The sequence below is a fragment of the Hippocampus zosterae genome, chromosome 7 (genome assembly GCF_025434085.1).
Source record: "Hippocampus zosterae strain Florida chromosome 7, ASM2543408v3, whole genome shotgun sequence".
Taxonomy (NCBI): Eukaryota; Metazoa; Chordata; class Actinopteri; order Syngnathiformes; family Syngnathidae; genus Hippocampus; species Hippocampus zosterae.
The window spans coordinates 2070405-2093795 of record NC_067457.1 but is presented as its reverse complement, the minus strand read 5'-3'; the positions used below and the strand labels follow the sequence as shown (position 1 = coordinate 2093795).

At 46.8% G+C, this 23391-nt stretch overlaps 1 protein-coding gene across 1 annotated transcript in view; it reads right to left on the bottom strand.

Moving 5' to 3' along the window:
- The window catches only part of ctbp2l (C-terminal binding protein 2, like), a 37636-nt gene extending 22149 nt beyond the window's left edge, over positions 1–15487 (bottom strand). The window contains exons 1-3 of the mRNA XM_052070779.1: positions 14997–15487; positions 10859–11040; positions 565–654 (exon numbers count right to left, since the gene is read on the bottom strand). The gene's annotated coding sequence lies outside the window, so the exon portion shown is untranslated. The remainder of the gene's footprint in view (positions 1–564; positions 655–10858; positions 11041–14996) is intronic.
- Between the last annotated feature and the right edge of the window lie 7904 nt (positions 15488–23391).

The window sequence follows — 23391 nt, the reverse complement described above, 5'->3', positions numbered from 1 at the left end:
CCAAAGTGCGAATAATTTGTTCTCCTAAACCCAAGACCCGATTTACACTTCAGACCTAGTGCGCCACTAATCCCTTTCACACACGTATTTTTCTACAGCCCTTAAACCTGAGATCGGTGACTAAGTTTTAGTTAGCATCCTGGCACAGCTGGAGCTGCAAATTTGCTCGTCTTTTAAGCCTTAGCCGGCTGCTTTTGAAAGAACGAGCAAACCCGAGGCACAGCTTTTTAGTGCAACCCCTGCCGATGACTACGGAGCGCCTCCTCTGCCTCATTCTTGTTCTCGGTCCTATCATCTCAGGCTCGACTAAGACACCGCGCTTCAAGTCACCAGCACTAACATGGACACACTTGCGCTTCTCACTCAATTAATCCTGGCCCAACCCTGCAGCTGGGAGATAAACGGTGTGGAGTCTCACTCAGCTGGCTTTTTCCTGCTCCTTGTTCTCTGCATGTAGAACAGCTCCCCAGAGGATGGCAAGCCCCTCCGCCACCAATCCCAAGCGCTCCTACACTAAAAGATGACGACCAGGACGGGGTCAACACAGCTTTTTTTTCTCCCTACCTTTTGGCCGTGTCACTGGTGTATAAACAGAGGGAGCAGGCCTGCCGAGCTTCTGAGACAGTATCGGGGTTGTTATGGATGGGAAACCACCTGAAAGTAAAATGCAAGAGCTGAGTTGTGTTTTAACATTTGACACTCATCTCTTACGTTCGTGTACATAACAAACAGGAAGTATTTTAGATACGCATATCACGCACCAAAACCTGGATAAATGCCAGGTCTTGTGCTCGGATACAGCACTTATGCAGGATCCGCGGTCTTGGCTTGATGACTTTGTTGTTCGGAATCCGGAACTGATTGCAGTGGGGCGGCACGGAGGCCAAGTGGTTAGCACATGTCGCGCCGACTTGTTACGCAATCGGCCATTCAGAGAAATGTAATTTAAAAAATATATAAGAAAAATACTTCCTCGAACACAGACCGTTGATAACAATTTGGATGCGGTTTTCTTTTACTTCTTGATTGCATCGCATTGGAGAGGTAATAGATCGAGACCCTGTACCGGCAGATAATCGCATACAAGGGACATTAAGTCAGGTGCAAAAAATATTTTCTTTCCAATCCTGAGACAGTACACCATCTCTTGTTAAGCCTCCGATAATGCATCAAAGTTGTCAAATTTCTGGCTTGTCTTCAAGCCCTCCAATGGTACCTTCCACCCCGGGCATCACGCCGAAAACGGAAAGGAACAGCTTAAATGACGATGTTGGCGTTACCGTGACGGCGTTAGGAGTCCATTTCCCGAGGCCATCCGAGCAGAAAGCCTGTCGTAAATCGTGCCATTGAGCCATCTTATCCGGACAGACATGACAATCCTTTTAACGCTCGACACCCCCCACCCCTCCACACCCAATAATGGTCCCTCCCATCTCGGAGCACTGCACCCGACTCCCTTTCATTTTCGTTTACAGGCGCCGCTTCAGTCCGGAGCGGCTTGGATGCCGGCGTTAGAATTACAAGTGAAAAATGACCGTCAGAGTGCACTTGGCCCGACGGATTAACTGCAGAGCTAACGAAAAAGTGCTGATGGGCAACAAAAGAATAAAAACGGCGATTCATCATCGTGACACGGGGATCAAACCCGCGCGTTTCTAAAACCGCACCGCTTGAGTTATCGCGCGGCGCCGACGGGGTGGCAGCTGCAGAGATAAAGATGACTCAGAGTTAGGACTGGTTCCAATGGGGCCACTTCCTCCGCGTCTTAAGAGGGAGCATGTTCGCTCTCCTAAGATCATTTCATCAATTTTTCCTCAAACAAATGCAAAAACCACACCCCTCCCCCTTCCGTGCGTTTATGCTGAGATGGCATTTCCGCTCGGCCGCGGATATCAGTGTGGAAATTAAATCACTTATTACACACACACACATTTTGATCCTCGCCGCAAGCCATTTCGGCACAAAACTAGTTGGGCCTAAATCGCGGCACACGTGAATGAATCCACAGGAACCTCGCTTACTAGCAATAGCGTTAAATTACTGTTGTGGTGCTCTTGGTTCCTCTTCAACCCATGTAGGCAACAAATGGATGGCTAATATTAGCAAAACTCACACAGCGGCTAAAGCCACCACCCTTAGTTGGCCTCCATTTCAACTTGGTCACCATGCATGTTTTCTCTGATGCAAAAAAAATAAAATAAAATAAAAAAATGTCTCCCGATGCCAAGAAGCAGCGCACTCTAACGGCATTGCCAACAAACATGGCCGCGACCTCCTCCTCCTCATCGACGGGACTCCCACTCACCTCTACCTGGCTCGCTCAGTATGCTGTGCAAAACCCTCTGACCCAAGCAGCTTGTTTACAGCAACACTACTCGTGCTCAAACTCGACTCCAAAATACAACTTTGAAGTTTTTATGCTTTTATCACGGCATCCAAATGCCGCAAAACAGTGTGACCAACTATAGTCACAGACCACAACATCGTGTGGGTCTGTTCGTTAAAACTCTTGAAAGCGGCTTCTGGCCATGACTGAGTCCCCTTTTGTGAACTCTCTGGGATTCTCAAAACACGTGATGTCTTGCGAGGTGCGACCCCCAGCTCCCATTTAACCATCCATCTGCTCCGAGAATAAACCGCCCTCCACTCGCCACACACAGAGGGGCCGGATTAAATCAAGTGCGGTGGAGAGCGGGTCCCCTATTGCCCTTGCAGGAACCACTTGAGCGTCTGCTTTACTAGCCAACGTCGGTTGCACCCCCTCCGTATTCTGAAAGCAGAAGGCTTAAGTCATCCGGGAGGTCAGGAGTGGGCCCCCGGAGGGGGGTGGGGGGGTTGGTGGACCTCGACACGGTGACGGAGATGACCGCGATAACGGGAGGGCTCGTTTGGTCATTGTTTTACATCTGATAGAAAGTAGGGGCGGACGCGACAGGACACCCAGCGCCACTTTAAGCTCGCTTGAATGATTGCGCAAAACTAGCTGAATTAACTCCGTATATCAAGCCCGCTCGAAGGGGCCCGATCTAATTGGGGGGAGGGTCGAGCGAGGGTGGGTGGGGGGGTGCAACCCAACAATTCTATCTCCCGCCATTAAAGTTAACCACTTCTTCCCCTTTTTTTCTCTCACTCCCTCTCCAAAGCCATAAAGCTGCCAGGAGGACGTCTGATTTATCCCGCACCCTAGCCTGGGCTTCTGTCCTCACTATCGCACGCCTCCAATTAAATTTTTTTCCGGCACCCCCTCTCTCCTAAATGTGATGAGATTGCGGCATACCAGGGCGGAGGGGAGGTGTGGTGGTTTGACAAAAACCGCTGACGCGGGTTCATGCAGAATTTCCTTAATAATGCTGAAACCTGCCTGCGAAAGCACAAAGAAAGAAAAAAATAATCATACAAAATGTGTTCCCTTGCTGCGGATGTAATTAAAAGAGTCATCAAGGCAGCGTGTTATCAAATAGTGTAAATGACAAAGTGACTGAAGCAAACACAGCGGAGGCATCTTAGAGCGGATGGACGACCCGAAATCCATTTGTCCGCCTACCCGCCGCCTACTCGTCGCCGCTTTTGTACCCGACGCCGCCAGTCAGACAACTATGAGGAAGACAGAGGCTGAAACTCCCGGCGATGAAAGAGAAACGTTAGCAGAATCATTTGGACTCAGGCGCACGACGAGGGATCCGACTGGTTGCATGCAATGGCATAGCCGAGCGATGCAGCTGGCGGGTCTTAACGTGGAGGGCTTTACTCGCGTCTCAAGTGTCAGACACAATTCGCCGAGACAGTCCTCTAACACAGCAAATCGATTCTAGGATGGCCTTCTTGTCATAAGCAAAAAATAAAGTCAAAAAGATTATGTAGCGCTGCTTCTGTGGTGGCGAAACAGAAGCTATCCAAGCGAACGAGCGCTACTCGTCTTCTCCAGACACACCCGTACAAAACATCGCGCATGGGTCCTAATGAGACTCGGAAGCCACGTTTTTGGAATTTCTCCCACCTAATTTGGCATTCTTCACTTGAGCCGATTTTCTCTCTCGCGCTCTCAGCAGACTTCCAATCCAAAACGCCGAGGCCTAATGAAACTACACAAATAAAAAGACAAACACATTTTTCATATAGCAGCTACGACGAAAGGCTAAAAGGTCCGCAATCTAACCGTGAGGTATTATCACCAGTGTGGTTCAGCGGGAAGGAGGTAAGCGCTACATCACTATTAGTGTCAAATACATAATCCGAGTGTGAAGTGAATACACTGGTTGGCGCTCACTCATTACTCAGCTGACCGGCCTCCAGCAAGAGTGGTGACCCTGTGAAAGGGGGCCTCCGTCACACTTTCCAGCCAGCAAATGCACTGAGGCCCCAAGCGGCTAATGGCATAATGAGGCCTGAGGCAGCCCAGAGTGATTGGGGGGGGGGGGGGGGGGGGGCTTGGCTACTGATGGTGAGGGTTGAAGGGGGGGAGCCAAACAGTGTTCCAAAGACTGCAAGATAACTCACATTTTTTTTGTTGGCTATTAGAGAACAAGTGAATTAGCTTAGCATAGTAGCAGGAACAGAAAGCCAAAACAGACACATACGCTGGTCATTTTTTGAAATATACCGTCAGGGTTGAAATATGCAATTTATGTCTCGGGAGCACATTGCATAAGCAGCATTAGAAGCAGCATTAAATTTATTTAAAAAATAAATTAAATTGGTGGTTTTATTCCTACAATTTTTTTCTCCGACTGCATAAACTCCATTTACGATGTTGGTTTAAAAAATAATAATAAAAAAAAACAATATAAAGCATGAGCAGTGGTGCCTTGAGATACGAATGACCGTTCATTTTTTTTTACATTCAATTTAATTATGCCATTAAAATATAATAAAGTCAAAACTGAAAGACTCAAGTGTTTGACACTATGTATGCATCTGCTTACTAGGCAATACGTGGGAGTTCAGGCAAAGCATTCTGACAAACTTCAAATGCAAGTTTTTAGTGCGAGATCAAATCAGCTCGTACAAAGTCATGGAGTGTCATGCTGTCTGCAAAAAAAAAAAAAAAAAAGTAGGGCCTAAAGTTCAGCCTCCCCCTCCCCATTTTTTGACCTACTTGAGCACGAGCACGTGGCTATGAACTCTGCGTGAGTGCGCAGGGTGGTCCCGTCTGATTTGTGGATTCACCTGGGATGTTGTGCTCTTTTGCACGCTTTCGGTTTCGCTGTGTTTTGTTTCAAGGGGAGTCATGAGAAGTGGACCCCACGCAGGAACGATAGCACTAAACACAAAGAGACAAGAAGGGGGGGGGGGGGGGGGGACACAGTCTAGTCGGTCAGGCAGAAGTGGGCCAAGCTGGTGTTGCACTCAGGAGATGACACACATTCGAGCGTCTGACTGGACTCATTCTCTTAAAACACACACACGCACGCACGCACAATCCCCTGGGTCTTACGTGCTGATATTGTGCTCCACACACATCAAGCTGACTAAACAAGATGGAGAGGTGCGAACAATGTAATTGTTTTTTGTTTTTTTTTACTTAGCAGTTTGATCAATGATGGTATTTACTCAAACAGCAGCCCTGGCTGCTGAATTTAATTACCTTTGCTATGACTGATGTCACTGCGTCGAGTTCTAAATGTAGAGCTGCGGGATGTCAAGTATTTTTTAGGATAGATTATTCTCCTGATGATAAAAAAAAAAAATGATGGTGCATACCTGAGGTGCAGGTATGATTTTGGTCGACTTGGGGGTCGTCTTCTTTTGACATGGGAGGTTCACAGCTGGCTGTTAATTGGCTAACCGTTAGCCAGTCCACGTGTTGTGTGACTGGGCGTCAGTTATGGCGATGGTGGCCAAGCAAGCTTGAAGAAAAAAAAAATGTTCATTTAATCACAAATTAAATCGCAAGAGGAAAAAAAAGTGGCTTAGCGCAGGCGAACCTACTCTTTAAGGAGCTTTTTAAACCAGCCGAGAAGAGCATTTTTTTTAAAGGCCTATACGGTTATCTCCATCGTATACGTTCTCGATCTCAAGGACCCATAAGAGGACCGGCAAAACATAACCCCAGGTGATCCAGCTGCAGATTGAGCTGTCTGCTCTCTTAACAGCAGCCAGGCTCAGGCCCAAATGGAGCAAACTGATTACATTTCTCAAGAGGCAATGTTAGTGGCCTAAGGCCCGCCATGAGTCAAGCCAAAGCTTGCTCCGCTGCCGCTCGCGGCGTTGGCATGAAGCGAGTCGGACTATACCGATAAAGCGCTGAGATTCTAATTCAAATGAGCATTGACATTTCGCATCGCAAATCATACGCGTAATGCCTCATTCGCGTGTGCAAGTAGGGCATGAAGGAAACATTTTGTAAACACAAACCCAATTAAAACCTACTTTTGGAATTAATTCTCCATCTACAGGGACGACGGGCGGGGAACAACATTTGTGACTCTGTATAGATATTCGACAGCGGTGGCGGCGTTAGCGCAAGCCGGGCTTGCGGGGCAAACGCAGTCAGCCGCCGCCGCTCTCCTCCCTTTGCGTACTTCGCACAAGCAAACTCTGCAAGTCATTACCCAACATGAGCTCATCGTTAGCGCAATCATCATTCACTGTTAAGGATTATGTAATTGCACCATTAATCAGGGGGCGCCACGACGGCAGTACACGCAAGCTTGATAGTCACAAATGTGCGCATTAAAATAGATGACAGTTGGAGTGCAGCGCTGGATGTACACGTCATGGATCAAGGGATACAATTATAATATTTTGAACAAATTGGATATGACTCGATATCGCCATCATTAGCGGAGCAGCCGCAGTTGTACTGGCAAATATCTGACTTTGTCCACTGTTCCATCAGTTCAACAAGGGGCGGGGAAAAAAAAGTGGACAAAGGGACAAAAAAGCTTTTGCTGCATAATTTATCGACACGCAGGCAGCATGAATGCATCTCCGCGCAACGACCGTTGCGGAAGTGCAGACGCGTCGGTGCTTGTCATCTGATTGCAGCATCTGGCATGCCTTGTGAGGACTTAATCCAGCGGCGTCACTCGCTATTTGACAAGGAAGAGAGATGGAGGGCGCTTAGGTGGGAAAATGAGCGGCAGTGGTTTACTTTTGAGCGACTTTGCCTTGCCGTGTCTTCTAGTCCTTGTTAGAAAGGTCAGTGACACTCTGAGCTTGCCCCTGTGCGCGCTCTTCTCTCGAGTGCTGTCAAGAAATAACGCCGGGCGGGGGAAAAAAATGGCGGCACAGTAATCAGATATTTTTTCCTCTGCTGCCTTCCTCCCCCGGATTGCACTTAAGGCAATGTCTTTCTGACTTCGTTTTCAGAGTGGGAGAGCTTGCAAATGTATATGTCGCACCCCAAAATGGGACCCGAGTGCTTGGCACCTCACTCGCAACCTACGCACAAAGCAAACAAGTAAACGGTTTGTGGTTGCAGTCGAGGTGCTGGCAGAGCTTCAGAAGATTTAACGCCGGCTGCCGGGGCCCGACGCATAAGCCCGGAATGGAGAATGGCAAGAAACCTCTCTTCTATTGTGGTGCATTTCCTATGTGATGCTTGGGGAGCTTATGCATTCACCTTGCTCAAGTGACATTTAAATAAGCAGCAGCTATTTTCTTCTTTTCTCACCCCCCCCCCCCCCACACCTCCCGTCTCCCTCTTCCTCTCGGCTCCATGTGTGCCACAATAATTTGAAGCTGTCACAAACAAATCCTCTGCGCAGAACCTTGACAAATGTCAGGTCCCATCAAAAGGGGATGACGTGCTTCGGAAAAAAAAAAAAAAAAAAAAAAAACGGGACCTTGGAAACTTTTTGTCGACAAAACGGGAGTCTGAGCGCGCGCCCTATGAATATTTATGAGCGTCCGCCATTCACTTCCTCCAGACGACAGACTGAGTTGCTGATCTGACAGAGCCGCCCGACTCCAAATATTCTAAGTATGGCTCAGCTCCAACTTACACCCTGTACACATTACATTTGTCAGGAAACGACAGATTCTCCCCCTAGCCCCATGTTGGAAAAAAATGTCTCTCATGCCGTTTTTACGGAATCTGCTCCCGAAAACCGAAACTGAATCGTGAGATGCAAAAGCGGCACCCAAAAACCGAGCATAAAATGCAACATGAGCAAAACTGATCAGATGCGATTTCATCTGATCGGGCGGAGACGCCAATATTTTTATTTTGTGGTGTTTTACATGATTAATGTATTGTTTTAAGCGTCTGTTGTTTTATGACTAGATTTGCTCCATGTACAGCAGCGGTGGTTGCTTTCAAACGCTCCATAAATAAAGTTGCGTTGAGTCAAACGATATATGGGTGCTTTTGCCTCATTATTTGTCCCAATATGGTCTGAATTGTCTGAAATGGATCACATCACTGTTTTGTATATGAAATTAGCGACTCAACCTGATTTGGGGGCGGGGTTACGTTGACATTAGTCCTAAAAACGATGCTGCGGGCTGACTGTGGCTCCCGGGCCAGGTGACGAACGCTACAACTCAAGTCTGTCTTGCGTGCACTCCTCTTGAAAGTTCTGTGACAAATATGGTGCGAGATATGCGATGCCCTGTTGGGAGGGCAGGCACATTTTTCCAAATGAGATCATCAGCGTGCACGGATCCAAAACGGCCTTCAAGATGGAGCTCTTGTCTTTCGGCCTCTTCCTGCTGTTTGTGCTGCCATCGTCTAATCTGTGCTGTTGCAGCTGCACATTATGTCACCGAGTCCAGCGGGCCAGACTTTTTTCCAGACAACGGTGGGGGGGTGGAGGGGTAGTGTGGTAGTGGTGGTAATGCAAGGAGGGTTTGGGGGGGGGGGGCCTCCTTTCTCTCTTCCTTTTCTTGCACCGGGCAAAGGATCAGAGGCTTTAATATGGCTGCCAGGGAGGCAACAGCCATTTAATAACAATGCAATCGTTGCTCACAGCAGTAGTCCGGTGTCGCTCAATACGCCCCGCCGTGTGCAGATGGTACATTGTCTGCGCTAACCCAAAACATCGTCACCGCACCCCCCCCCCCTCTCTCACTCCCTTTGAGATTTGTTGTCAATATTTAACCCACTTCCTGACAGAATCAACAAGCAATCACACTGCAGTATTGGTAAGAGAGGAGTGATCTTGTCTTTTTTTTTTGTTGAGGACATCTGGACGAGGCGTTTCCATGTACAAACAGAAAGAGTTGAGAGCGCAATTGTCATCCAACCAAGGACGTAACAGGGGTTTCATTAGCATGCAAAAAAAAAAAAGTGGAGGGTGACGCTCGTTCCATTCAAATCAACACAGTTAATGTCGCCATAAGCCAGTCACCTTGCCAAGTTACCCTCAAAACTCATTCGAAGGCAATTACGCCACACTTTGATGAAACCGAGCGGTATTACAGCGTTTCGCAAAGGTGGGTGTTCATTACGTGCAAAGCAGGGAAGAGCTTGGCCTTAATAGAGTGCTGGCTATAAACATCGCTCATCATCACCGGGCCTGCCATTTGATCTCCCATGATGGGGATTGTGGCGGCCGGGCGTCTTCATTTCTTTGTGTGTTTACTCGATAATGGACTTTGCCCAAAGAGTTGCTCGCAGCGGACAAAGCCGACGCGCCTGACAGAGCGCTGATTAACGACCGAATTACAAAACAACTCCGGGTCACCTTCCTTAACTCCGTGATGGATGGTCCAAACGCGGGGATTCCGATGGCATTGGCTAATAATGGCGGCACGCCACCTGTGAGACGCTGCGTTCTCGCTCTTAAATGATGAATCAATGCTTCCATAAATCAGCCAATACTACAATTCGCAGTCATAACACCGGAGCCGGCGATGCTTTACAGCCTGGCTGACGCAAGCGACCTTAGTCCGGCGTCTGCGAGGCCTCCGTTAGCGCTGCCCCGCTTTGTCGCCGCCGTCACGGGCAGTTTGCGAGGCTGCAAATGAGGCTCGCCATCTGTCCCACCTCGATGAGAGTTTTGCGCCGCTTTGGCATGCCTGAATTCCCCCGAACGCCGCACAAATGTTTGGAGACATTACATAAGCAGCGAGACCTTCACGCGGGTCGACGGGGGGGGGGAATGGGTCGGGAGAGAGAGTGAAAAAGGCGCCGACAAAGAGGTCCTCTTCGACTCACTGCCCGCATGATGGTACGGGTAAACGTTTAAGCACAACACAACACAAAGAGGTTTGACATATGACGGGCAGATGATGAGGCAAACTTTATAGTATTTGAAAGCGGAGCATATTCGACTGAGGTGAAATTAAACCGCTGTAGGTGATGCGAGCAGAATTTGCATGAGACGAAGAGCGAAGTAATTTTACGTGGGCACGTTTAAATATCTGACAAAAAAAGAAATTTTAAAAATCACGTGTTTGCTGTAAAAGCATGTGGATTTACCACTAGATTTAATGAACGAGTCGTGTGCAAATATTGGCACTCCATTAGCGACAACCTCCCGCTGCTACCAAGGAGAAAAAAAAGCATTAGAGGAGGTGCTTTAATATATAGGCACTGTGTCCTTTTTCAGAAAGCCACATTTTTATTTTTATTTTTTTTCCTAAATCGCACGGTGTCTTCCGTAATTTATCTTTTGGCCAATGTTAGCTTCAGGCATCCTTTCGGGAGAGTTGGGAAATCCAATGTGTTACGGGGCAACGTCGCCATAGAAATGGCGAACAACTGAGCTGCAAGCGTGGCAGTATCATGGATTTGCATGTATGAAACTGGAAAGGAAAATGAAAAGAAGCTCCAACATGTACTTTTTGCTTTGTTTTGAGCTGTGATAAGGCTAATATGTGTGGGCCATTCCGGAAGTGTAGCATTATTAACTCAGATTCGGAGAGTTAGCCTCTAAGACATAAAAGGGATCTAAAGAGAGGAAAGACTTACCTTTTGCCAGGGAGTACAAAGTTCAACTTCCGTGACAGCAGCCTCGCATGAGTTGAAGCCAAATCCAGCAGCAGGGGAAACAGCCAAGTCTCTCTCCTTACTGGTGAGTTGCCAGCATCAAAAGCCAAGGGTTCCGGTCGGGTCCTTCATGATGGGGATCCCGCCACACCAATCAAGTCCAGCTGAAAAGTGGGATCACAGATTTTTGGTTAGCCTTACATCGAAAGCGAGCGATGTGTATTTCAAAGTAAAATTCTGACAACTGGGAAATAAACACTCAGTCGTAGATTTTGAAATATTCCTGGAACAACTTCCAATTTCTGTTTTCATGCCGTTATTGTACTGAACAGAGGGAGCATGATAGCATATTGACCTTTACCGCTGTGGCGTGCGCACCGAAGGAGGAGTCAAATATTTTCGGACCCTCATTCACAAAATAAAATGCGTGGGCAAACCTGACCACTTGTTGGAAACGAGGCTATCATTGCTTCCGCCGGTCTTGGCTTCCAGACATGATCGTTAACTGGACTGATCTGCAGATACAAAACTGCTGAGCGGCACATTGCGGGAGACAAAGTAGCAGCGCAGCCATGCCGCCGTTACCATGGCGGCCCTTCAACCCCATTTGGCTGCCTGCGCTGTAATTAACCGTGCTCAGCAATTTTCCTCCTCTGTGTTGGGCTCATGTTTTGCATACGTGCATAAGAAACGGGCTAATTCTCTCAAAATAAAAATCACAGCTGAATTGCTATTTCAAAAAAATCACACACAAAGCCGGGGCAATGATGGCAAAATAATAAGGATGACCCACATCCAATAAATCTCAGCGGTCCCACTTGGGAAAAAAAAAAAAAGCCTGTTGAGTTCTTATCTCCAGAATAAAAACCAAGGGCAACGCAGAGGTGGATATCGCAAATCACATTACAGGGACATGAAATTAGCCCGTCCTCTCAAAACATTTGGCCATCGCACGGTACTCGTATGACCCTGAAACCTCATTCATCTTCTTTGCGAGGGGAAGCCATAACCTCCCCCGTTTGCCCCAGCTTCTCGAAAAAGAGCGCCTTGGCATTCCTACAATGGCTCCGGTGAGGTAATTATTCAATATGATCCTTGGCTGCGCTTGCGATACCTTGTAATTTCATTTCACTTACCTCTGTTTAGCGGCGCAACGCACAACGAGGTGTCCCAAAAGACCACTTCCTCCTTAAGCTAATAAAGGCCTTTTGTGCTCGCCTTTGAGAAATCCGTGGTGGATTACGCCAGAGCACATCAATTAATATGCATTAAATGAAACGTGTATGACGTTTTTAAGAAAATAATCAGCCTCAATTTACGCCGCCGCTCGCCCTGATGTCACGACAACACCCACGGGGGCGTGCGGGCTCTGAGCTTGACATAAAGGCATGACCTAGTAAAGGTACTGTAGAGGTAAGCCCATCTGCTCGCAGACCACATGAGGTTCAGCGCCACTGACTTGCGCTGAAGGAAAAAAAAAAAAGGGAGAGACATCGGTTTAGCAACACATATAGCCTTATGTAAGACGTATCGCTGCATCTTGTCCCTTTGAACGGAGCTGAGCTCTCACTGTCACCGTGATAAGGATATCCATAGCTCCAATTATCCTTTCACCTCAACATCACACAATGGCATCAGATCGCTGGGGGCAGATCACAGCAAGAAAGTGCAATAACTACCTTCCACTCAGCCAGACAGTTTCTCCGGTTGTGTGCAGGAGAAATGTAGACGCCCAAACACCCCGAGAGACCAGACAAGTGACATGAAACATGTTTCTTTAGGTCCACAATGAAAACAAACCCTCCATCATAGCGCAACTCCTCTAACGACTTTTAATTAGCCTTACTTGACATCAACAGTGAAGAGTTGTCACAAAAAAAAAAAAAAAAGCAACGTGTAAATATCCAATGTGCAACGTATTTGACGCCTCAGCCCGGCAGATAAGCGACCGCGCTGACACACGCTCCCTCTCGGGCACTTCCAGGAGAAAGCTGCCACCGTAAATCCCAGCTAATGGTGGCCAGTGAGGGAACTTTTTAACGTGGAACTCAGAGAAGCCGCCGTTATTCATCCGTGGGGGAGGAGAGAGTGGAGAAGGCGGCGGGGAGGATTCCGTTCGAGGGTTTGACTGATGGTAATAAATATTGCACGGCGCCGACAGGGGTCCCTCTTCGAGAGCCGTTCAATTGCCATGACTGATAGGTCGCTGCTGGGCAACACACGGTGGAGGACGGCAGAGGGCACATTCCTCACGCGGGGGAGTCTGTTCTAAAAGCTCGACAGTAGACATTTTAAACGCAAAGGGATAAGAGGAAAAAACAGGAAGCAGGCCGCTCGTTTAACTTATGTCGAATAACTTTGTAGGATTAACAGCCCACTTTAATGGACTTCATGGTACTGTCCACCATTTTAACTACTTCCTTGGCAACAATGGAGCTGATGGAGGACCCTTATGCATTTGACCAGTGGGGAACTTAACTGAGCCCCTATTTCATTACAGGGTCATTTAGTGGGGACCAAAATGGTCTTTTAGTTCCAGCAACTAAAAATATCCAGAATCTAAAGTTACCGAGACTCTAAAATAAATTTTAACGCTGCACAACATAATTACTTTGTTTGCTTTCGGGATCTTAAAAGAATTTATAAAAAACACCAGATATAGTTTGATCTCAAAACGGATTAAAGCCTGATGAGGGCCAAATTAGTGAATTTGTAAAGTTTAAAAAAAAAACAGCAGTTGTCATTTCCTTGTGTTTTCATGCCTGAAGATATGGTCATTTATTATGCATCCTGTATAACACATGAGAAAGCTCATTAGGCAGCAAACTTGCAACGACCACTGTTACGCCATTCACAAATGAATGAGACATACTATCGCATGTTGTTGCAGTAGGTTTAGTTTCTGTGGTCACGACAACAACAGCATCTTCAAAAGGCTTTGAGGGGGGGTATTTTTTTTAACTGTTAAGTTTTGCTCTCCAAAATATAGTTCAACATACAGCCAAAACTAGAAGGTAGAATAAATAGAAGAGAGGTCAGATATGCTTTACAAAAATGTGTGAGTAGGTGAGTCAGTGTATAGTTGTTTCTACCAAGTGTGAAGGTTGGTCACCCCCAAGAAGATGACTAATATTAAGAGGAAGGAAATAACTATTCTGAGGATGGTAGTAGAAGACAGCAAAATGCAGCGGCCAACGCTTAGCGCAGACACTAGCTTGTTGCATAAAATGCTGCATCAAAAATCAAAACAAAGCAAGCCTCAAAGACCTCGAGGCCCTCCCTCATCATCGAGGGAGAGGTCATGGCAAGGGCATCTGACAAAACACGAGGTCAGGGTCATTTCCACATGATAGATGCGACAATTTAGCTGCTAGCTGTCTCTTCTTTCAGTGATTGGGAGCCATTTTGATTGTGGTTAGAGATGTTTAAGGCCAATTTGGACATCCTGCAACAAGCGCCTACCCAAAAATCCTGCAACATATACTAATAAACAATTGTCCTATAGTTGTTATGTGTTTATAAGAGTCTCGGTCACAGGGTCATACCTTTTTAGGTCGAGTTGCATCTCTTTCTGTGACTTAATGACCAGGTCAGCTGCACTTTTGAACTACGGTACTTTAAGTACCGGCCAAAAAATCCGACAAATGAGTACTGGGGGAAAAGAGCAACATTTTGTACTTCTCGGCTTGTTTGGCGGCTTAATGACGAAGCCCGGTCGATGAGCTCCACCGCGGGGGCCAAAGTGAGCGAGGGCTAGTGGCAGTGGTGCAGCTGGGGGGGCAGAAAGAGGATGGCGTCGTTCGCTGCACGATTTAACGGCCACAACTCAGAGTGCGAGCTTTCAGGGGCCACCCTTCTGACTACATTACTAACTTCGCCATGCTAACATATTGGCTATTTTCTCTGAGATGGAGGGACGGTGGGGTCAGGCTCGCCCTTGCCTCGCAACGGTGCTAATGGAACAAGGTGGCGGACACTAACGTAGGGGGAGGCGCGCTGTCAGTCGGACCGACCCGCTGCTTCCCTCCGCGTTAAGGTGGCCGCACATGGCCGCTCGACCGAAGCTGTCTGCCCACCTCGCCGCGAACTCAATTAAAACGCCGACATTCGCTTCTTATACCTTCACGAACTGTGAAAAGGGGGGGGCAAGTTGACTTTTTCTAGGCGCACGTCGCTGTCGTCGTCGTCTTGATGGTCAACGGCTCGGGTAGCATCATCACCATCCGTAATTCAAGATTCCACTTTATTAATCCTTCCGGGGAAAAAAAGGAATCTTCTCCCTTTTCTCCTTCCTGCTTTCCCGGTCGCCTAAAAGGTGCCGATAGAATACACGCCACCTCCTTGTTGACTAAAAGCCGAGTCCAAGTCCGCTTTATTTTCTACCCCCCGCCTCTTTTTTGCTCACTATGTGCAACTCTAGTGTGTGTGTGTTTTCTTCTCTTTTTTTATCAAGGCGGGGTCTTGGCTCGTTCAAGCCAATGACAAACACCAAGAAGCCCCCCCCCTCCTCTTTTTATGCATATGGTCAAAGCATCTCAGACTCAAGCAGATTCGCACTTTGACAATCATCCTTTCCTGACAGTTAACAATGCTTATAGTATACCTGCTTTTTGTTGCAAAATAGCATTCACTTTCAGATTTTGAATTGGTGGACTGAGTAACTGAAGTGCAGTGTCATTTTTGATCTTTTCTGCTGTGCAGATTTAGGCGAGGATGACATAAAAAAACTATTACCTATCATCCTTTCCATCGCGGAGGTATCGTTTGAACAATGTGTAGTGTGCACACCACCGCCCTCGAGAGACACAACATCTGCTAATGAATTGACGCCATGTTTCTTTCATTTTGGTGGATTTAGTCGCTCCTGCCAACTACACTGATCAATCGGAATTCTCAGGGAGAAGGATCTTCACATTTTCATCATGCTCAGTCGGCGTATCTTATCAAAATAATTTCCCACTGCATTACGGAGTTGTTGTCGAGGTCAACTTTACCCCCACGCCCCTGCCAAAAGCTGCCCAAAAGTGACACGCCTGTTTCCATGACTTTCTCATGGCAGCTCTGTTGCAGTGACAATTGTTCCTAAAGTGCTCCATACTTTGGAGTCACGTTGAATAAATAGGAATCGTAATCATCCTAGTCCCTGTAAAGTGAAAGTAAATGTCTTGTAAATTTTTCACACCACGGTTAAGAGTTTAACAACCCTAACAAACGTGAGTGATTAAAGAAAATCACCAAGGACAGTCGTGTATGTGTGTGAGAGTGAAGCGCCTGTTCACACACTGGCTGTCACATTGCAGTTTATCTCCTTGCTCATCTACCTTCTCACTGTGACATGCCTGCACTCACGGCAGGCAACGATGCGCTCTAAAGCGCCCATGCTAGCGCACTTGAAGGGAAAATGCCCTTTCAGGTCGGAGGCATAACTCCCGTCGCTAGTTAACTGCACGTCTCAGTTACGCCAGATAACCATCAATGGAAACTAAGGTGCTCAAATTCTTCCAGTCAGTCAAGGACGACTTACGCTCGACTCCAAATTGCATAACATGTCCACACCCGAAATTCCGAAACACTGAAATGGTTTAAAAAAAGAAAGATTTAACACTGTATCTCCACAACTGAGCACGCCATAGTTCTTAGTGCTTGATTGTTTTTCGGAATTATCTTTAAATATGAATGAGGAAACGCAAAACTCTTGCAGCGTGTCCGGCGCAACATGCTAACGACTCAGCGACATTCTCAACTCAAGGGCGTTGCCTTCAGCCGTATGATATTTATGCCTTTATGGATGTACACCACGATGACTCCCTCCCGCCGGCCACTTCCCTCCTCTCATTAATATGCAAATGAGGCTATCATTGTTGCGCGCCAGGAAGAAAGCCGTCATGTCTTTGCTAGTGTTTGGAATTTTTTTTCTTCCCCTGGCGAGTGTGTCTTATCTTTGTTTAGCCAAAGAATCAAACATGTAAACATCGCATCATTAGCAATCTGTCAGCAAGCGATGGCTTTTAATATGCTCGTTTCATTGTTGCTCTCCTGCTGATGGGTGACCAACTTATTTTCATTTCCTGGAGAGCCAAACACTTTGAGGGCTTTTTAAAAGTTAAGCCCCTTCAAAAAGCATCCCTGAAAACGAGAAACCCATTTGAACCTTTTTTTAAAATGGGATCAAGAGGGGGACCGATGCAAACAATCAAGGGAGGTGTGTGTGTGGGGGGGGGGGTTGATTTTGGAGATAAGAGGATTCCGCCCGACTGACGACGTGTAATAATTACAAAAATAGTCAAACATTGAATTATTTAAATTATTATTTTTGGGTTGGTTATCACTGACGTGTTGCATCCAAATTGAGTAAATATTTTGGAGTGGCTGTTGAGTTGATGGCCTCCCCGAAATAGCGGCAATTTCCACGGCGCGGCAGCACGTTAAAACATCCACTGATTGAAAAGGACCCTTTCCAATTACAATGTGCCGTTTTCAAAACGACAAGCCGCACATGAAATCCAAGACGCCTGCCACGTTTTATGACTCTCGAGTGCTTTGATGGAAAATGCGCTTTATTATTGCGGCGACACCCAATTTGTTTCCCCCCCCGGCGAGCGCTTGTTGTTTATTTTCATAGCCTTATCTTTTACTGGTGACGCGTTGTCGTTCACGAGGAGAGTCGAAGAAATACGCCGTTAACGCTCTCTCTCGCCCCTTCATGAATCATCACTGACATGAAAATGCGAGCGGGAAATAGACGGCGGGATACGGATGCGGCGTTAACCCCTCCGCCGCCTAGAATCAATGACACTTCCAACAGACATTATCCTCAGCCTGGGTAAATACATTTATGACTGGAGTCATATTGATTCATGTCTTTGATGAATGAGCTTATATTGGCGCTGTAACAGAGGTGGGACCTTTTCTGTTTGGAAGTCGACAATCAAACGCGGAGACATTTTAACCCTGTCGGCCAGTGGTTTGCAAACTTTTGAGACCAACTACGAACTAAGAAAATATTTAGCTCTCCAAGTACAACCATAATGATCAAGATGGTGCTGGATATAGCAAAGCAGCCCCAGAGAGGTATTTTTTTTTTTTTTTACATTTTCAGTTCTGTTTTGTCTGTACAAAAAGCACTCTGGCACCGTCTAAGGGTCACCATGTTGTGAGAGGTTTTCCTTCGAGCGATAGTGCTGCCGGGCAGGAGCCAACAGACAGCAGAAATTGGGTCGGAGTATGGCGAGATTGGGGGTGGCGGCGTGCTGGGACACTCAGTCTGGTGTGGAGGTACTGGATGCGCACAAAAAAAAAAAAAAAAAAAAAGGCCTGCCTGTGCCCCATGGCACAAAATGAACGACTGTCATCTTTTCTGGCCCTCAGTAGCTGAATGCAGTTGACTTAAGAGTGCCCCACATTCACAGTTTTTGCAGTTATGAGCCATCACTGTGTAGATTTTATTTAATTTTTTTGCTTTGCCATTCGGTGTTGACGCAGAACCCAGCAAAGCCAGATACTGCTGCAACTGTCACAACAGCAGTGCAAGTTTACGTTTTGAAAACGGACTAAAAACAAACACTGAAATGTCGTAAGATTTGAGCCACTTGCTCCATCGCCGCGTTAAAAACAAACTCAATGGAGGACGGGTTGAAAAATGGACACCAGCCTTTAAGCACGTGTGTGGAAAAATCATTACAGCGTGTGCGTCTATGCCAAGCCCGGGCTTGCCGACTTGTTATTGCGCCATTAATAACTTTTTTTTTTGCGCTGCCAAGCAGACATCATCAGGCCCGCTCGAGGGACGCGGGAGGGGCTAAATTAAAACCATCAGTGTTACTTTTTCACCGCTTTCCCTTCCCATCACAGTTCTTGTGAGTTTGTTTGACCTCCTAAAAGGCAGGACAGCGGTGTAAAGTTTGACACTTGACTCTCACTTCCAACATGTTGGTCGCGCTCCAGCAATTTTCCGCCTGTCTCGCGTCCTGAGGCCTTTTTCTCACTGTAAGTCGCCAATGACGAGCCCATTTAAGAGGGCCCGAGGAAGGAATGCCATCATGTGACACGCCCTCAAATTGAAAAAAAAAAACGTTAAATTCCAGAGAAGATCAGTCATTTAATGGCTCCAATTCTCTCTCTGAAGTTGGGGAACGAAAAAAAAAAAACGACGAGCCTTCATCGACGTCCCTATTGCATACTGTGGGATGTTGCCACATCTTTCAGACAGACTATTCTTTCATTTCATTTCTCTCCATTCCACACTGAGGGGAATTGACAGTGACACAAGACTGCTGCGCTGTCAGGCTTTCTCACGTTGTAGTGGAGATTCTGCTGACGCATCTTTTTTTTTTTTTTTGCAAAAAAAAATATATATATACAGTATACAATTTTTTTTAGAGCAGTGACTCAAGTGTCGGAAACAGACGGTAAAGCGGGAGGAGGGACGGGGATGCTCTTATTGTGCATTCCGGCCACATTCCTTAACTTTTTCATGCCTGATGCGGTGCCGGATAAAGGCCTCACCAGAATACAATCGGGCAATTGGAAGAGGAAGTGCAGCGTTTTCCTAAGAGCCACCATGAAAAAAAAATAATAATAATCAAATGACGGTGAAAAATGTAGAATATTAGCGCAACTTCCATCCATCCATTTTCCGATCCGCTAATCCTCACAAGGGTGCAACGTGGTGATGCCACGACACTCAAGCCCATGAGGGACGAATTACTCGGTTTCATGATGTCATTACGGTCGCCGTGGAAACCATACACGCCGAAGGAAGTAAGCCGACGTACGAAGGAAGGCGAAGGGGCGGCTCTCGTGTCAGGATGGGAGAGGTGGCACAAAGTGTTAATCTGTGAAATTGGATGAATTTAAATTGCCTGGCAAATGGGATTAAATTGTATCGTCTGCACATGGAAAAGGGGCTGAAAGGAACGGATATGCGTGTTATGCTATTAAAAGAAGACCCCCGCCCCTATCCTCCCCGCTGTTCCATATACAGTACATTTCAACCGGTGGGAGTTTGGGGGAGGTTCAAGTGTCAGATCGAGAGAGATACAGCGTGGGACGCCAGATGTACACAATGTAAACACTGAGCATGACCTTTGTCTTGAGTTTCTATCCCGCCCACGCATAGGTCACGCCGAGTCGGTTTAACGGCGAGGTAACCGCGAGCCAGGTGATAAGCAGACAAACGTCATCAACCGGAAACTCATGGGTCAATGAGGGGACGATTTGGAAAAATAAAGGGCATCACTACATCGAATGGATTTGTGGCACGCGAGTCGGAAAAAAAAAAAAAAAAAGCCTTGTCGCATCGTTAATAGTACACTGCCTGAAACTGATTTGGCCTTCAGTTTGACGTGCATCTTTTATCGGCATTATTCATGTGAGTCAGAGTACAAATGCTATTATGGGTTTGTTCCGTTGGTAATCTTAAGGATGAATAATAATCCCCACCCCCCACCACCCCAGCACTGTACATAAATTGCGACAAGGTCGCTGCGGTAGGACGCAAATGAAGAAACCTTCAAACAGCGTTCGCATTCGGAGCCAAAATGGCGGGTCAAGTTTTCTCGGCCGACTTTTATGAGCCTCTCAACAGAATCGTCTTATTATATTGATTCATTTATTTATTTGTGGGATCCGTTTTGTTTTTGCCTCCGCTCCAGTTGTGGTGGCATGAGGCTCGTTTACACATGTTCACCGCTGAGCAAATATTGACCTTTCCCTCCCTTTCTCACTCTCTCTATGCTGGAGACATTTCTCCAAACGACGGCATCTGCTAACTTTTCCGTTTTATTTCCCCCTGCCCGGCGTTAACAGAGTGTTTCTGGCACACGCAGATGGACGTCGGCGTCAAACTGTGAACGAGCCACGTCGGTTTTATGGCATCGGAGGCGATTAAGCTATAAACAAATAAATAAATGAGGGAGGGCTCATTAGAAGACGAGATTGTCTCATTTGAAGGGTGATCAATAAAAAGGGCATCGCGTCACAGACTGGGAACCGTATTTTTCGTTACTTTAGGGCTCAAAATCGCTGCCTCGCTATCCAACAGTCGACAGAAGTGTATGATGATAGTCTAGCGATATCGAGAATGACACCAAGTGCAGATACCCCCCCCCCCCCCCCAGGCCCAAGATTAACTCAAATATGGGTTTATTTTCTTATTCGCCGTTTGTTCCTAAGCAGGATTCATCGGGCGCAACTAGAATTGCCCCGCAGCCATGCTGGGAACCACATTTGGTTCTTGAACTGCTTAAAATGGCCACCTTGTTTTCAGACAGAATCAGAATATGATGCTGCGGTCTAACGACAACTCGAAGGCAATACAAACGCCTCCCAGGGACAAAGATATGCCACGTCATCTAAAAAAAAAGGACGTTTTGGTCATTTTTGTGAGAAGAGTAAACAATGCAAGCTGTTATACCCACTGGTGGTGGTGGCGGCGGAGCATTGCTATAGCAACCCCCATTTCCTGGTCATATCTTTAATGAAAAGGTAATGAGAGAAGCATAACAGTCCCGACTTCATTACAGCGGTAAAGATTGGGCAATAAAAAAAAAAGTCAATTAGCGCGTCCGTCATGTGCTGCGTCTACAGTCAGGAATGGGAACAGAAGGTTTCCTCTGCCTAAGCATTCAAGATGAATCTGGTTGGGTTTTTTTTTTTTAAATACATTTCTCACTTGTCACTGCTCCCAACGTAAGGCTCATTTAGCCTCACAATATTAGGTACCTAACAATGTCATCTTGTATGTTCTCAGGGGGCACATGTGCGATTTTTTTGCTGTAACAATTTATTTTGTACGAAAACCGATTGCCACTTATTGTTTGATAGACTTGGATTTTTCCAAGTGGAAGCATCTGGAAAAATCAGACAGTCAGTAATTGACCCCCCAACCCCAAAAGTTTGTTATTTTAAACAACCATATAGCTTTGCTTGATAAGTCCATTTAGGCCAATGCTAACAAACAATGTAAAACACCATAGAAAGGCTAATGAATAGCATCGCGGCGTTATAACCGTTGAGGTAACATATATTTGAACACAAGCCATGGAGCAACACATGTTGACGGATAATAGATCAGTACTTACAGACATGTATTCTTTATCCTCGGTGAAGAATAGCGCATCTTCCAGGTAGCCACGGTGCAACATGTGCACTGGAAGGAAGCAAAAAAAATTGTTTAATTCTTGACATTTTATTTAATTAAGTCATTATTGTATTTTTTTGCTTCCCCCCCCCCCCCCCCCCCCATCAAAGAGTACAGAAGGTGTGCCTTTGACAATCGCTGACTTTTAATCCCTGCTCCACAATGCACGCTGGTCCAAATGAAAACAAGTCTGTAATTACATGTCCTCCCCCCGGGGAGCCACCATCAAACACCGGAATGAGGAATCTAAATCACGCCGCTGTAATTAAGCATTGTGCAACCTCATGCGTTATGTAGCTTTTAGCCCCTTGCTAAGTAGCTAATCAAGGCGACGGATTCCCTCGCCCCCGCCACCACCTTGCCGGGTGCACTTGTTAATTGGTCTCGGCATATCCCGCTCCTGCTCCAAGTTGAACCTTCACCTCTTGAACATCCAAGAGGGCTTTGACGTTGTCATTTTTGAGTGGCAGCTGTGAGTCATGAATTTCATGTACGATATATAAAAAGCACAAGTGCCCACGTGACTTCGGAAAGTGCATCGCCGCTGACCGATAAGGACGGACTGTTGACAAATGCCCTCCCACATGAGAAAGGAGAGCCACAGTCGACGAGTGTAGATTGCGCGAGACTAATCCGAGTGTCCGGTGAGCGCGTCTATAAAAACGTAACAGGAGGTTGCCCGCCTCGAGTGTATGATGATATAGTTTGCCTTGTTGTTTTCCCTCCGCCAGGCTTATAGCCCATGCGACCTTGGTGTCCCGCCACCCTCCCTCCGGCAAACGGGCATATGGCGCTAACAAATTGCCATGAAGAAAAAAAAAAATCTTTCCAAGCTTTGGCCGCGTTTCCTCCCCCGCCCCCCCCCCCCCCCCACGCAAATGGAAAGTGTCATGGAACACATTTGCATGGTGTGATGCGTGATGAAATGCTGCTGCAATTGGAACTTTGTTTTATTCACCGCGGTGGGGTAAAGCGTCGACGCCAAGAGCTGTCAGAAATCAGGAGTGTCGGACAAGGAGTATTCCGCACGTCACCGTCGGCCAACATGTGCCCCCGCTCACTTGTGTCAAAGCGCTGCAATGAATTATGCACGCTTTTCACCTTGATGGGCAGTCTGGTTGGAATGACTTCAGACTCTTTGAAGTCAATGCTAAGGTCATGATGCTCAAGTCAACGGCGATTAATCGATAATGATGTAAATCGACTTTTTTTTCGCCCCCCCCCAAAAAACTTCTGCAGTCACTTTCGCCACGCTCCTCTTTTGCAGCGACTTTCCATGAAACGCATCGCGCAAAATCAGGCTGGAATCCGACTTGGGATTTGCACTCTGGCTCTCTCGGATGGAGGTCACGCCTTATTGTTAAAAGAGCGCTCT